Below are 16,967 nucleotides of genomic sequence, written 5' to 3' on the forward strand. Positions count from 1 at the left end.
TGCGTCCTGAGCCTCTGACCGTGAACTTCCGTGAGAACAAAGCAGTCCGAGTGGGAACTGTCCTTCACACCTGCGCCGTGATGAGCCAAAAGGATCCCACCTGTTTCAGCTTCACCCGGGAACCCGGGACGTTGTCTCTATTTATCATGGTCAAAGGTGGTTTTCCCAGCTGGCAACTACGTAGTGTCGAGCAGAAGTGGCTTTTATAGCACAGCTCATGTTGATGGCGTGTTCATTTACCATCAGTCCCGACGTTTCAAAGCCTCTGGCCGTACACACGCGTTTAAAGCAGCGCTGCCCGCCTGGGCCGGGGCCTCCATCTCTGCTACGATCTCTAGTTTTGGGGAGGAGAAAGTGATGGAAGTCATCCCGGCCACTCACAGGCGCTCTGTGACATCGTTCAGCAGCATCTCCACAGTTTTGAGAACTTTCCGCGACCTGGGAACTTTGCCTGACACATGAAATTCAAAGATGCGTAAAATATAATCCCTTCTCTCCAGATTCACGATTCGGTAGATTATAGAGGGATTCTAAGATTTTTTTTTTTTTTTAACACCGTCATTTTATGTATTTGTTATTTTTCAGTGTTTCTAAGGTTTAGTTCATTACTGTCCAGACCCATTTCTGAACTATGGTTTTCTCATTAGTCAGTCGCCCCTCATGGGAGGCATTGCTGCCAGACCCTTGGACAGCTCCGTTTCCTCCCGAAGGACTGAATGGGAACGTGGGAGAGTTTAGTTTCTCCTCGGAACTGCGATTGGGTTGGTTCCGGCCCCTGTCAGCTGGTTTGCCTCCCTGGGCCTCAGTTTTCTTGTGCAAAATGAGGGGCTTGGGTCAGGAGACCGCCACGGTCCCTTCCAGTTCTGACTTCGTAGGAATGTGTGATAATAGGTAAACCCTTTACCCTGACGTGCTGGCCCCAGCTTTGACGACTGCATATTAGAATGACGAGTGTGCATCCAAGATTTTACTAGCATGGTGGCTCATGATGACCTGTAATAATAGCTCTATTTCTTGATATTAAAAATTTACTTTTCCTAGATAATATTTCTCGCTCGTGTCCCCTACTGGAATAGTCTCCAGATAACTTATGACATGTTCCACAATTCCAAACCCCTCTTTAGAAGATGTGCTTTCAAATGCTTCTTCAAAGAAACATGTTTTAATTCTTAAAGAAAAATCCAAGACAAGATTCCTGAGACATTTTGCGTCACCTGAGTGAGCATCATGAAATAATTATGTAACTTAAACTAAACATCCTGTTCTCCACTGCCCCGGACCAAGTAATTGTATTTTCTTGCATATGCAATGGACTCTGTTTTATGTTTTATTAGCGTTGCATTTATCACGCTGGAGTATGATAACGTAGTCACGTCTCATTGAGATCGATCTTTTCATCCTTAAGTAACAGTGCTTTGCAAAATGTCTAGCGTACAGCAGCAAATTCATTAGGTGTATCTTCAAAGAGACAACTACAAAAAGACAGGTGGTTCTATTTGTTAAAATAAATCTGTCCCACACACTGAGAAGTAGATATGGTTCAAGAATACGGTATGTTCTCACTTACATGTGGATCCTAAAATAGTCAGACTCATGCAGACAGTGGATGGTGGTTGCCAGCAGCTGGGAAGAGACTGGGGGCTGTTCACGGGTATAAAGTTTCAGTGATGCAAGATGAGTAACTCCTGGAGACCCCTGCACAGCACAGACTCCGTGGCTAGCAATATCGTACTGTACACTTAAAATCTGCTGAGAGGATAGAGCGTGCGTTAAGTATCCTTAACATAATCACACGTCATCATCATCATCGCCATCATCGGGTGGGAGGAAACCTCGGGAAGTTATAGATATTTCTATGGCTTTGATGGTGCTGATGGCTTCCCAAGTGTATAATCACCTCCAACTCAATAAGCATGTATACAGTAAACATATGAGTCATAACTCAATAAAGTGGCTTAAAAATTATGCAAAAGTATTCAACCTCATTATTGAAAGCAGCACACATGGCATAAAAAAAGAAATACCAGATTTCCAATTAAACTGGCAAAACTTTTGAAAAGGTAAGACTGTTTATTGTTGTGAGTGTCTGCAGTGGATATAAGCTGCAACTGGCTAAGCTTTTTGGCAATATTTGTCTAGTGCCTGAAGTATGGGTGTGCTCTTTACTTGGCAATTTCACATTTGGAAATTTATCCTAAGGATATTTAATGTAAAAAGCTACCAGAGTATCAAATGTTAATATCAATACCCACCAAAAAATCTGTCGGCCTTCGTTAAAGTCCTAAATATGAGCCCAAAACAGAAAAGTATCCAGCAACAGAAAATGTGTGAGTAAAAACCATGAGATGGTATATTATGCAATTATTAAAACGTTCGGCCTGGGTACGATAATATAAAATAAAAAATGGATTAATAGATTTTGATACACGAACACGAAATAATAAAATTAGTAAATATGAAAGGCTATGTACCAGATCACGACCGTCAACAGCTTGCCTACTGTATATTTTAAAAAACTGCTTAAAATAACGTATTAATTTTATGACACAGCCACATTCAGTTCACTCCATTTAGAAACAGGTATTACCAAATCATGCCTGTCTTTTTCACATTCATTTAGAATTTTCGTCTGGCCAGGAACTTGATCTGAACGCTGGTCTCAAAGCTCATACATATCACACGCTAGCGTACATGCCAGCAGAGGCTCCGACTCCAGCTTTTTACTAAAGTTACCTTGAGCGCTTACTTGTCAAAGGACATATATGAATTGTGACGAACAAGCCACTGAAAACACAAAAGCCACCCAGAAGATTAAGTTCAAAAACGTCTAACGGGGTCTTGGTAGGTCACTTGAAAAGCAACCTTAAACCAGGCGGGGTTAGTTCATTTCACGTGGGGGGCCGATCAATCCTATAGCTTCACAAAAGGGTCTGGCTGTGGAGTGAGGTGAACGCAGGCAACATTTGCAGGTGACTCCCTGTAGTCTTGATAGTGGATCTGTGGTTGCTGAGCTTGTTGCCGCCACATGAGTGACAGACTCCCACGTGAGCCCTAGCATTCACGCGAGGGCTGCCCACAGCCCCAGAGAGGGACGCATCATGGCCACTATTTCCTGGGACAGAGAAAAGGGGAAGGAAACGAGGCAAACTCTCTATCTTGATGATGACTGACGCCTACCCAACAGGCTCGATCTTACGCTAAGAGAGACCCATTTGTGAGTCCTTTGGTTCCGGTTTCAAAAATCATGGGTCCCAAAGGTTTCTTCAAAATATTGTGAAGGGGGACACGTTTTACGTAATTAAATTGAAGCTTGTTTGAGTTATTTTAAGTGATGAGTAATGAGGATTACTACTTAACATCGTATAGAGTCACGTTTGTGTGACATCTTATAAATTGAAAAAAATCACTGCCAGATCATGTTGTTTAGTTTTCCCAATAATACAGCGGCTTGGACCACCTTCGTCTTTTTACAGATGAGACGGGGTGAGCTGGAGAGTTACATAAAAGGTGTGTCCAATTTTGTGTTCTTCATAAAAACATTAAAGGCAGCATATTGCTTACATTTTTTGTTAATCCGCAAGCTCAATTAATAATTAATATAGAGAGTAAAGAAAAAGTGACTGTTTGTAGCTTTATCCACATTACCTCTGTCCCACCTGAAATAACGTGCCGAGCCTAGTACATGTTATTTTTGATATGCTTATATGCTCAGGTTAAAACATATATGATTCGATTAATTATACATTTTCTGTACTATTTGCTTTTTAAATTTAAGAATATATAGTAAACGACTTTCTATAAGCAGTGAAGATATATTCCGTTCTTAGCAGTTTTTAGAATCTCTTCACGGTGACACACGATTTCCTTAAACTGTGCTGTACCGTCGGTCTCTCAGGAAATTTGCTATTATACTTCTACGAAACAAAAGAATTTCTGATATACTGATCTTGTGTGATTGTGGTAAAATTTATGAGACATAGTCATGGAATTGTTTAATCCCAGGTCTGCCAATTCGGAATGAATTCCTCACTAATGGCATTCCATGTTACTGGACATTCCCTCTCTCTAGCAGTGCATTGAAATGCCAGTTTCCTCGCTGTTTCCAGGAGTTTGCATATTACTTTCCTTTGCTGATTTGTTTTTCAATCTGATGGATTAAATGGTTTCTCCTCTGCTGATGTATTATTAAGTCTACTCTTTTTTTTTTTTTAGTTTAGTTTAAGCATTTCTTCAATAAACATTCTAGATGTAATTCATAATTATATTACATCTCTTGCTTTTTTTTCTCCTCTGGGTTTGCCTTTTTCCTTTGCATCGGTAAATCCTCTTCATAATTGTGTGGGCCAGAACACAACAAAACATTTTTTATAGCGGCATTGATCTACCTTACATGTCCTTGACGGTCACGGTATTGTAGACGATAGGGAAAGTGTTGAATTTTTACATGTTTAAGCTCTACCTAAAATACGATTTTTGAACAACTGAAGAAAATTCCAGAGACTGTTATCAAAATATGAGATGAGACATTCCGTTAGAGTGACAAGCTTTGCCTAAGGATCCGTCTACTCAATAGATAATCATTGAGTCAAAATGCTAAATAAGTTTAATAATTCAGATTTGTTAACTACGGGAAAAAAATTAGCCACACTATTTGTAGGTAAGCAAAACTAGTAGGGAATCACCCTTTCCTGCTCTCTAAGCTAATACTGATGGTATTATAGGAAAGAGGGCTCATTGAAGACACCATTTTGAAAACGTCTGGCCAAAAGCAATGTAAGCCATGAAATTAATAATTGAGTCTCAAACGCCTAATCTCATGAATATCTCCAACCTCTGCGTGCCATAGTTTGCAAAATGCTTTCACATTTCTTCCGCCTGCGTGGAGCCTAAAAATACTCTGTCATTTTCTAATGTTAATCAGGAAGGAATGTTTTTCTACGTCAAGAAGTTTTTTAATGTCGTCCAGCATCTGTGGTACTGCCCTTTATTTATTCGCCCATTAGGATGCAGCTCATAAATGTATTTTTTCATGGAAAAGGAAGAAAATCATTTTTGCTGTGATTATAGAAGCCACTGTTTATAACCCTGCCTGTTGTATTCCCCACATAGCGTTAGCTTCATGTTCCCAGACGTCTCTTTGAGGCACTGAGCCACCCACAGAAGTTCAAGACCTACGACAACATCCAACATAGTTATGGGTCTGGTTTTATGGATCCAAATGGAATCGACTTCAACAGGAAAAAAAGTCCGAAAGCCTTTTCATTTTTCCAACTCATTTTAACTGAACAGCAGAAAACGCCCAGCCAACATTTAGAGCGGTGATTTAATGTATCACCTTAGCTCAGGGCTTTGCCATAGACTGTCATGTGGGAAAACAATACAGCAAGTCGACCTGGAGATCGGGGCGTTGGTTGACTTTGAATTTTGTGGCTTGTCCTGAAAGTGTTGAGAATTTGCCTGAAGAAACACTTTGGGTGGACTCCGTCATTCCTTGAGAAGTAGTCTCAACCACGACAAGTCATGAACCAGATTAAATGGGATCCTTCGCTAAGAACCATAAAATCCACATCCTTAGGCTGTCGTGTGCCAACCACTTCCCAGCGTAGCTTTGCAACTCGTGTGCAGCTCTTTGCTTGTTCTCTCTCATGGAACCCAGAACGCCCGGAATGTGATAGATCTGACCACGGCCCAGGGAATGCTTTGAGTTTGGCCCATGGGACTCACTGATGTCTGCTTTCCAACTGTCCTAAAAAGAAGCTATTTCTGCCCGCTGCCAAAGTGTGAAAACGGACGGTGATGAGAATTCTTTTGGGTGAGAGGAATGGAAACCACATCAGTCTAGCTCACAGAAAAAGAAAGTATTTAAATGTACAAAGACATTCCACGGGACTCCAGGAATAACCTGCTCCTGGTACCCGGGAAGACCCTTGGTCCCAGCTTCAAGTCACACGCCGGGTCTTAAAGAGTCGCTTTTCAACATGATAGGAACATTATGACAATTGTCAAAGACTTTCCCCGTGTTTTTATGGCAAAAATATTAACTTAAATCAGCACTTATTCAGGGGAAATAAATGTCAATGTATGGCAATTAACTGTGGCGTAATGGGTGTGAATGGTTCCTCCTCTTGATTTCAATAGGAAAAAAAGTGTGGTTTGAAGGGAGGCTTTATGACTTTATGCTCCAGGCGCATAAGCACATTCATCTCAACACAATGGGAGGTCAATTCCTTCTCCACAAAGGAGCTAGTCTCTTAAATTTCAACTGGAGAGCATGTGTTTCTGACCCTTTGGGACTCAAGTGAAAACACTTATTCTAACTATTAGTCACCTATTTTTGTCACAGAAATTTTGCCTTCCCGACGAGACTTCTGGAATAGATGACTTTCTTACGACTGAGATACTGTGGCTTGAACTGTGCGTGTTATTACTTAGTTCCCTTGTTCTCAAAGTGGTCGATTTGTGTAGAATGAATGGTTTTAAAAATCACTTAAGAGCACTTCATTATTCTCACTCAGAGCCACAGAACCTAGTGGAGATACATACGTGCAACAACGGATCTTATTATCTAATAACGCGTTATTCACTTCTTTTCACAGTATCTTTCATTTGCATAAAATGACATTAATGTGCCGGATGTTATTCCATAAACTAGCACATTTGAAGCAAATAACACTGTCAGGAAGTGTATACACTTCGAAATTGAACACATAGTGAATATGTACAATGTATATTTGAATATATTCATTAGTTTATGACACCACCAAGATGGTATGAAAGTTTCCATTTCACCCCCTTTTAAAGAAAAACGTGGTACTCCCACTTTGTTAAATCTTTGCCAAAGAGACAGAACAAACACTGAAGTCTTGCAAAATTATTTTTTGGCCAACAGGGACAGGAGAGAGTTTAGATTTTTAAAAAACATTTATTGGTTAATTTTCTTCTCTCCGTAAATTGCGTGTTCACGTCTTTACTCGTTTTGTTTCGTTGATTCTGAAGAGTATTCTGAGGGGTACGTAGCAGATATCAACTTTTTGCTTATTGATATACGACCATGTGTTTCCAGACCGTTGCGTCATTTCAACTTTTATGGAGTGCGCTTTGCATTCAGAGTAAATAACAGATCAAAGTTTTTCTTCTCAATGTCATTTCTAGTTGCCACACCCGAAAAGCCATCCTCAGCAGAACACTGCGATACTGTCAGCCATGTTTTGTTCTGTTTTTTTTTGTTTTTTTTGGTAGTGTTATAGTTTGATTTTAATGTAATTTAAAATATCTATCCATAATGATTTCGTTGTGTGGGGCGAGACAGGCACCCAGTTCTCATGAGAACCATCCATCCTGACATGACGGTCCCTCTGTACGCGGTAGCACCTCGACTTCTTCCTACATTCTTGGTGTTGTCACCTCTCCTAGCACACGTTTGTCACTGCTTCAATGTCATTGCCCTCTACGTTCCAACGCCCCATAATTTCCCTTTTCATTATTTTTCTGGCTATCCTTTCCCTGCAGATAAATTTTAAAAGTCAACCAAGGGAATTTGGCTGAGACTGTTTATTTTTGTAGATTAAATTCGGGAGTGTCCGCATCTCTACGCTACGCAGCCTCCTCAGCTCCTCCGTGACAGGTTATGTCTCTAGCATCTAAAGCATGTCAGTTTCTGCGGCTTCATGGCTTTCCTCGTCGTGCTCGCATATGGCACCTGCTAACTTTACTCCCGGGAATGCAATCATTTGTTAGCTACTTTGAATGCAGCGTTTCTTGCCTACTATTTTCTGCGTTATTGGGGGATGGAAGTTTTTTTATGTGTCTTTCAAAAGTGAATTCTCCCCCTCACCGCCCCCAATCCTTTCAAAGTCGTCCACAGCCTTTTCCAGTGACAGGCACTTTCACGGGCTGTGCACACGTGCAACGTGATGGAACATAATGTGCGTAATGTAATCTGAGGGATCGTAACGTATCATAATGTACATAACGTAACGTGATGTACATGATGTACGTGACATGTAATGTAACCTAACCTAATTAACATGAAGTTTCGTGGGGTAACGTACCGCAATGTGATGCAACGTAACGTACGTAAACAACGTATCGCAACGTGATGTGATGTAATGTACGTAATGTAACGTAACGTGTCACAATGTGAAGTAATGTAACGTAACGTGTCACAATGTGAAGTAATGTAACGTAACGTGTCACAATGTGAAGTAATGTAACGTAACGTGTCACAATGTGAAGTAATGTAACGTAACGTGTCACAATGTGAAGTAATGTAACGTAACGTGTCACAATGTGAAGTAATGTAACGTAACGTGTCACAATGTGAAGTAATGTAACGTAACGTGTCACAATGTGAAGTAATGTAACGTAACGTGTCACAATGTGAAGTAATGTAACGTAACGTGTCACAATGTGAAGTAATGTAACGTAACGTGTCACAATGTGAAGTAATGTAACGTAACGTGTCACAATGTGAAGTAATGTAACGTAACGTGTCACAATGTGAAGTAATGTAACGTAACGTGTCACAATGTGAAGTAATGTAACGTAACGTGTCACAATGTGAAGTAATGTAACGTAACGTGTCACAATGTGAAGTAATGTAACGTAACGTGTCACAATGTGAAGTAATGTAACGTAACGTGTCACAATGTGAAGTAATGTAACGTAACGTGTCACAATGTGAAGTAATGTAACGTAACGTGTCACAATGTGAAGTAATGTAACGTAACGTGTCACAATGTGAAGTAATGTAACGTAACGTGTCACAATGTGAAGTAATGTAACGTAACGTGTCACAATGTGAAGTAATGTAACGTAACGTGTCACAATGTGAAGTAATGTAACGTAACGTGTCACAATGTGAAGTAATGTAACGTAACGTGTCACAATGTGAAGTAATGTAACGTAACGTGTCACAATGTGAAGTAATGTAACGTAACGTGTCACAATGTGAAGTAATGTAACGTAACGTGTCACAATGTGAAGTAATGTAACGTAACGTGTCACAATGTGAAGTAATGTAACGTAACGTGTCACAATGTGAAGTAATGTAACGTAACGTGTCACAATGTGAAGTAATGTAACGTAACGTGTCACAATGTGAAGTAATGTAACGTAACGTGTCACAATGTGAAGTAATGTAACGTAACGTGTCACAATGTGAAGTAATGTAACGTAACGTGTCACAATGTGAAGTAATGTAACGTAACGTGTCACAATGTGAAGTAATGTAACGTAACGTGTCACAATGTGAAGTAATGTAACGTAACGTGTCACAATGTGAAGTAATGTAACGTAACGTGTCACAATGTGAAGTAATGTAACGTAACGTGTCACAATGTGAAGTAATGTAACGTAACGTGTCACAATGTGAAGTAATGTAACGTAACGTGTCACAATGTGAAGTAATGTAACGTAACGTGTCACAATGTGAAGTAATGTAACGTAACGTGTCACAATGTGAAGTAATGTAACGTAACGTGTCACAATGTGAAGTAATGTAACGTAACGTGTCACAATGTGAAGTAATGTAACGTAACGTGTCACAATGTGAAGTAATGTAACGTAACGTGTCACAATGTGAAGTAATGTAACGTAACGTGTCACAATGTGAAGTAATGTAACGTAACGTGTCACAATGTGAAGTAATGTAACGTAACGTGTCACAATGTGAAGTAATGTAACGTAACGTGTCACAATGTGAAGTAATGTAACGTAACGTGTCACAATGTGAAGTAATGTAACGTAACGTGTCACAATGTGAAGTAATGTAACGTAACGTGTCACAATGTGAAGTAATGTAACGTAACGTGTCACAATGTGAAGTAATGTAACGTAACGTGTCACAATGTGAAGTAATGTAACGTAACGTGTCACAATGTGAAGTAATGTAACGTAACGTGTCACAATGTGAAGTAATGTAACGTAACGTGTCACAATGTGAAGTAATGTAACGTAACGTGTCACAATGTGAAGTAATGTAACGTAACGTGTCACAATGTGAAGTAATGTAACGTAACGTGTCACAATGTGAAGTAATGTAACGTAACGTGTCACAATGTGAAGTAATGTAACGTAACGTGTCACAATGTGAAGTAATGTAACGTAACGTGTCACAATGTGAAGTAATGTAACGTAACGTGTCACAATGTGAAGTAATGTAACGTAACGTGTCACAATGTGAAGTAATGTAACGTAACGTGTCACAATGTGAAGTAATGTAACGTAACGTGTCACAATGTGAAGTAATGTAACGTAACGTGTCACAATGTGAAGTAATGTAACGTAACGTGTCACAATGTGAAGTAATGTAACGTAACGTGTCACAATGTGAAGTAATGTAACGTAACGTGTCACAATGTGAAGTAATGTAACGTAACGTGTCACAATGTGAAGTAATGTAACGTAACGTGTCACAATGTGAAGTAATGTAACGTAACGTGTCACAATGTGAAGTAATGTAACGTGACGTATCATATCGCGATGTTATGTAGTCCGTGTAAGGTAACGTAACGTAACGTAACGTAACGTGGTGTAATGTAACGTAAGCATAACGTGGTAAAACGTAATGTGATGTGGGTACGTAACGTCCCGCTCTGGAACCCAGCTGCGCAGCGAATGAACAAAACAGCTCAAGGCGCACGCACTGACCTCGCGGTGGGGTTCGGCTCGGGGGGCTTAGTTGGGGTACTCAGGTCCCAGCGCCCTGAAAGGTGACAGTTCCGGTTGCCGAATGACGAGTCAGCCTGGCGTCATCGAAAGCGTTGCAACCTTAGCTTTTAAAAACCACTGTTACATTTATTATAAAAATAATGAATCTTTGCAAGGCTCCTTCTGAGACCCTGCGCCTAAACCCAGATTTCCAGCTTTTAGATTCTCTACTAAAATAAATCTTTAAGCTTTGCATCTCAAAAACCTGTATCTGAGTCTACTAATAATGATTAGTGAGTGATAAACTGGGGTCTCATAAGCTGTTGGCCTGTCACGATAAGGAATCTAGAGTTTCCTCAAGGATAAGGGAGGGTTTATAAACATCTACGTCTCTATATCTACATAACTGTATTTCTACATCTCTCTATATCTCTACATCTCTACATCTGTATAACTATATATCTATATCTCTGTACCTATTCATCATCTATATCTCATCTGTTTATCTGTCATCCATCCATCAATCACCTATCATCTATCTACTATCTTAGACTTTATTTTACTAGAGCAGTTTTAGGTTACAGAGCAAAACTGAGTGGAAAGGACAGTGACTTCCCATATACCTCCTGCCCCGACACACGCCCAGCTGCTCCATTATCAGCGTCCCCCACCAAATGGTACATTTGCCAAAACTGATGAACCTGCGTGGACACATCTTTATCACCCAAAGTCTGTAGTAGACATCAGGGCTCACTCTTGGTGCTGTATGCTCTACAGATCAGGACAAATGTATGGCCCCATTATGGTATCACACAAAATCGTGTCGCTGTCCTAAAAGTCCTGTCTTCCTGCCCCACCCCCAATTTAAATATTGAAGTGATCCTTCTTGCTCTTGCTCAGGTAATTTATTATTCAAAGGGAACATTGGAAGAAAGGAAGTAAGTTTCTATGAGTTGATACTTTGTTTTGCTTCTTGCATTAATATTTTAAAAAATGAAATTCTCACTTTTGTTAGATTTGACGCCTAGCTTTCAAAAATTGGAATTTTGAGCCCTTTCTCAAAAACAAGGCTACGTTCCCATGAAGTCTCTGGCTTTACAGTACCCAAGAGGATATATCACGCCTCCTTGCCATCATTTAGCTGTCAGCAGACATGAACTAACTAGACAGTGGCTACTGCTCATGTAACTTCTCGGCAGGCAGAAGCAGCAAACCAGAGGTTGGCCAGAGAGAGCTCAGTCCACCACTGTGTTCTCAGGGCTGTGATGCAGACACACGCTGGGCCTCACAGTGCCCTTCCTTTCCTAGGTGTGGCCTTTTTGTGTGTTTCCATAACAGCTGTGCACGCTTCCCCATTATCTGTGGTCGTAGTGCACACAAATCGCCACAAATACCGAATTCACAAATTCTGAACCGTTGCTCCTCAGGGAAACAGTTAGGGGTCTGCCAGCCTCTGCTCACAACAGTTTTATCAACTGATCAATACACAACCATGTTCTCTGTGTAAGCGAAGCTTACCTAACACTCATTTTCTGCGTGAGACACGCCACAGCTTCTTTCCCTGTAGGAACTCTTCCTAGCAAGTCAGCACTGTACCTGGCAGTCATTTTAAGCAACAAAATCACCAACCCGAAGCACAGAAATGGGAGAAGCCTTTAGATGACGTGTTTAGGGTACGGGAGCTGAGAAAGCGGGGCAGGGCGCCGACCGCAGCGAGGAATGTGGGCGTCACCCCCTCCGGATTTTCTCCCCCTGTGCACGTCCACGGATGACTACTGATTTGAGGCTTACACATAAATTTTAGCAAGGAGGCGAACTTGCACACACGGACTCTACAAATAACGGGGAGCAGCCACGTACCTTTTGTGAGAGACTGCGAACTTTCTGGGCGGGGACACAGACGTTACTCATTCTCGTTCCAGTGGACACAGCATCATGCCTGACTCTGGCAAATCCACAGGCTAACTCATTTTCAAACTTCTTAAAAATTACAGAGTTCTTTTTAAACCTGAAACCCAAATAAAAGAGAAGAACTTGACACAAGTCTGTTTTCTCTGCTTGAGTTTTGCCTTTCCCTTTGCCCCATGGAAGGCAGTGTGAATTGTACAAGCAGTTGTTACAAGCAAGCACCAACACGCTAGAAACCATGGTTTTCAGATTGTAGGCTCTTAGCTCAGTGCATCTGTCCTTACCCAATGCTGTGTCAGTCCCCAGGGGCTCTTCCAGTAAAAGACAATGAAATTCCTGCTCCAATAAGACACCGCCTGTGTTTCCTAGCTACGTGTCATTCCTGAGCTGTCTGCACTGTGATGACGTCTCATATGCAACAGCTGCTACCCAAACAAATATTTCGCCGCAGATTGTAAATTGTCCAGCCGGTGTTTCAAATACTCTTTGTCTCACTGAGGATTATTTGGTAAAATAAACCCCTGGAAGTAATTAGTGTCTGCTGTATGTGGAGTCCTGTGAGGGTGACATGAGCCCCCAAGATCAGTTAAGACGCGTGGTTTCAGGGGACCTGCAGAGAAACGTGCCACTGACAGCGCTGTCTATGTCGGAGGTCTTTCGGAGTGCGTGCAACACATTTTTGTGTCCTAAGTCACCCCTGCACGCAGTTACGGGGGGCGTGTGCTTACACACTTGAGGCTTGATCATGTAAAACACAGTTAGACCTTAATCTGTGTCAACGCCAACTCCGTGACGTTTTCAACACACTTGGTCTCTGGTTCTGGCAGAGAATCGGGGTGACGTAGCCCACAGTTTCCACATCTGCCAGCTCTGCTTTCCTTGGCCTGTCGTGGCTGTGGTACACAGTGTTCCCACGGTCCCAGGCCTCCAGAAACTGTGCGTGGGTACATGTCCCCTTACGCAACACCAGTGTTCTGGAACATACACTGCCATAAAACAGCGTGACAACAGTCGAGATGACCACTGACGTCTTCCGGCCTCCTGTTTGCTATAAACCCACACGAAGAAGCAGCCAAATTTCCTGGCTTGAAAGTTCTCGGGATCAGCGGGTATCCACGGCATGGCCCTGAGTGGCTGTTTGGCACGGGGCAAGGCTGAGCACAGCTGGTGGGGCAGGAGGGGACAGTCAGAGGGGACAGTCAGATGGTCCAGGGGGAGGCTGGGCTGTGCTTCGCCCCAGAACTGTCGGGTTCACACCGAACCCCCATTTTCAAGATCAGTTCGAAAACTCCAGGCAGAACTGGGCTTCTACAATGCCAGCAGGTGTGATCGGGGGTGGCTCCGGCATCGGGTGACGGCGAGGGCGGCGTGCGGAGGACGCGAAGCTGCTCAGGACGGGGGACATAAGGTCGTGGTCCATTCGGACAAAACACAGTCTTACGACGAATACACACTGAAGAGGGGTTTGCCTTCCTGGTCTTGCCCCCTCTGTGCGTATGATCATTTAAGCATTCGTTGGCAATAAAATACCAGCAGAGAAAAAAGACACGCCGGGCAGTGGACATGTCAGTCTAGAAGAAACAGGAAAATGAGGGCCTTGCTTACTCTCCACTCGCTCGTCTGAAATAATGCACCGTGGCTACGAAGCGTAGAGGAGATGAGCATTTCCTTTGAGAATCTGAATTTGTTTACTTCTCAAATTCAGCTAAGCCGACATTAATGTGGCTATCAAGATGAAAAAGAGAAGTATACATTTCGTTTTTGAGAATTCGAGATTTTTACCATTTAAATTTGTCTTCGTGCCAAAATAGACCTAAAAGTCCTTTCATTTTAGATGACTAAATCGACTAACATTTAAGTAGTTCCCTAGGTCTGCAATGCTGCATGTTATTTTTTTCAAATTCTCTATCTTGTGAAAGATAGGTAAACTGGAAAGTTTTTTTTCTTGTTTTGTTTTGTTTTTTGTAAATCTCCAGAGTTGAACTTGTCCTAATTTTGCCACAAAAGCGTGTTGTGCTAATAAATCTTAGATAACTCTGTGTTCATTTGTGTCGGAAAAAAATAGCTATTACACGTATTTGAGCATTCTAAGGTGTTTTGGGAGGTGAAATCCATTCTGAGTGGTGATTTTTCTTGGATGGGACAAATTTTCCTTTGCTATTTTAACAGGATAGATTTCTAATATAAAATTATGGGAGAGTTATTTAAAGGATTTGGTTAATTGACTTTGATGAAATAATAATTTACTTCAATCAAGTGATAAGCGTACTGATATAAATTAAAACTACACAGAAGAAAAACAAACGAAGGAAAAGTCTCAAAACTTAAGTGCAAGAAATTGCAACTTAAAACATTTTAAACTCTTTTCTTAAATTAAGTCGATTCGCTGAGGATGCGATGTGGCAGGAAGAAAGGTTACTGGACTTGGAGCCGGAGGAGCAGGAACATCTTCGTCCTGAGGCTGGCATCGTGGCGTTCAGCCACCTGAGAGTGGCCATTTATTCATCGTGCGCTCACAGAATTGAGTGAGGTGACTTCGTCTTGGCACACAGAGGTCCTCACGTAAACCCTGATCTCGATTTAGACATTGCCCCCATGCGGTACGATTCAGTGACCCCCAAAGGTAGGTCACAGGAGTCACCCCTTCGTGTCACGTGACAGACACGTACTTCACATTTCAAAAACCATTGGCTTAACATCCGTCTTTACCAAGAGACTATACGTGGGCGAGGCAGGGAATGCGACGTTTGTTTGGACTTTCGTTTTGTTCACTGTTCAATCCAGCCCTTGGCACATAGTAGATGCCTGAGAAACAGTCCTTGTAAACGGATAAGGGAATTAATGAACACCAACCGTTTATCACAGCCGTTCCTTTTTCGTGTTGAGGACGTAACATAAGCAGAGTTTCTCCAGACGAGGATCCATGCATTTTTTTAAAATCCCTTTCAATACGCATCTGTTATTTTGAGGAGCAAAATAATCTTCAGCAGGTACCCGCTTAAGAATGGGCGGTCATTCACTTTTTAAAAAGGAACGTCTTCCACTGTGGTATTTACCATTTGAAATACCAAAGGGAGGGAGTGACTTCTGCCTCGGACTGTTGATTCTGTCCTGGCCCTAAAACGCTGCTGGACCCTACCTGGCCAGATGATTGACATAACTCACACTCCCTCTCACGTTCCCGATCGGTCGTACTTGTGTTTATATCGACTTCTACACTGTCTACCTCGCAGGGTGTCTGTGCCTGTCAGAACAATGGGATAACGGATAGGAACCACCGTGTGAAACAGTTACTGATGGGATGGTTGTCTCCTCCGCCCCCCGCTCCCCAGTCCATTCAAAGCTTGAAAGCCCAACCCCTGATGGGACGGTGTTAGGAACTGGGAGCCTTCGGGAGGTGATGAGGCCATGGGGTGGAGCCCTCATGAGTCAGATTGGTGCCCTCATAAAAAAAGACCCCAGAGCTCATACCTCATACCTTCCACCACGTGAGGACACAGCGAAAAGATGGCATCTATGAACCAAGAAGCAAGTCGTCACCAGACACTGAGTCTGCAAGTCGTCGCCAGCCACCTCGATCTTAGACTTCCGGCTTCCAGAACTGTGAGAAATAAATGGCTATTGTTTATAATCCGCTAGTCTATGGTATTCTGCTATGGCAGACTCACTGGACTAAGACAAACGTGTTATTATCAATCAGAATAGCCCCTGGATATATTCTTCATGCAGATGCAAAGCGCTATGAATTACCTTCTAAAACAGAGAATAGTAATGGAGCTAAGAGACGAAATAAAAACATGGACAAAAGATTATTTATGACGATCTCGGTCATCGGTCAAACTTTATTCAATCTAAACATGATTTCCTCACTCACAGCTTTCTATAATTCCAAGACGAGGTACCTATACTAAAAAACCCAATTATTTACAACTACCTTCCTGATCAATCATTTAAAATGTCAAATGGTAACGTAGCCAAGTCCTTAAAAGAACTGGAATAATCAGGTCTCGTGGTCAGTGGCCACGTCGGCCGCTGTCTTTGAAGCTCTCATTTGCTTTTTTGAATATTCCTAATAGGAGGGCAGGATTTCAACAATTACTGTCACAAAGCTGCTTTCTCAAGCTTTATACACAGTCCTAGCAACAGTTTGCCATGGTGACAACCTGTTTTCTATTCTTTCTTTTTTTTAATTCCACGTTAACTCGTATTGGAAAAGAGAGGATCCGACAGGCTCAAGCAGACTGAGAGACAAACATCGATGAAACGTTTCACCACCGCGTCCCCGCGCACGACATGGCCTAGGACGGCGGCGAGGAATCCAGAACTGCAGGAAATCGGACTTTGCAGATGTGCAGGTGCTCCGTATAAGCCCTGGGGTTATGGGTCTCTCGGCAAGGTTGCAGGTAAAA

General features: G+C 42.0%; 1 long non-coding RNA gene across 9 annotated transcripts in view; it reads right to left on the reverse strand.

Moving 5' to 3' along the window:
• LOC107196100 overlaps window positions 1–16,967 on the reverse strand; it is a 168,358-nt gene that overhangs the window by 36,486 nt on the left and 114,905 nt on the right. For 7 of the 9 annotated variants that reach the window (XR_003048122.1, XR_003048121.1, XR_003048119.1 and 4 more), the window contains exons 2-3: window positions 16,037–16,159; window positions 12,511–12,658 (exon numbers count right to left, since the gene is read on the reverse strand). This is a non-coding gene — a long non-coding RNA (uncharacterized LOC107196100). Of the gene's footprint in view, window positions 1–12,510; window positions 12,659–12,842; window positions 13,468–16,029; window positions 16,160–16,967 lie in introns of those variants that run through there. The other 2 variants (XR_003048116.1, XR_003048123.1) reach the window with 2 other exon arrangements.

Source organism: Pteropus alecto, unplaced genomic scaffold (genome assembly GCF_000325575.1).
Source record: "Pteropus alecto unplaced genomic scaffold, ASM32557v1 scaffold18, whole genome shotgun sequence".
Classification (NCBI taxonomy): domain Eukaryota; kingdom Metazoa; phylum Chordata; class Mammalia; order Chiroptera; family Pteropodidae; genus Pteropus; species Pteropus alecto.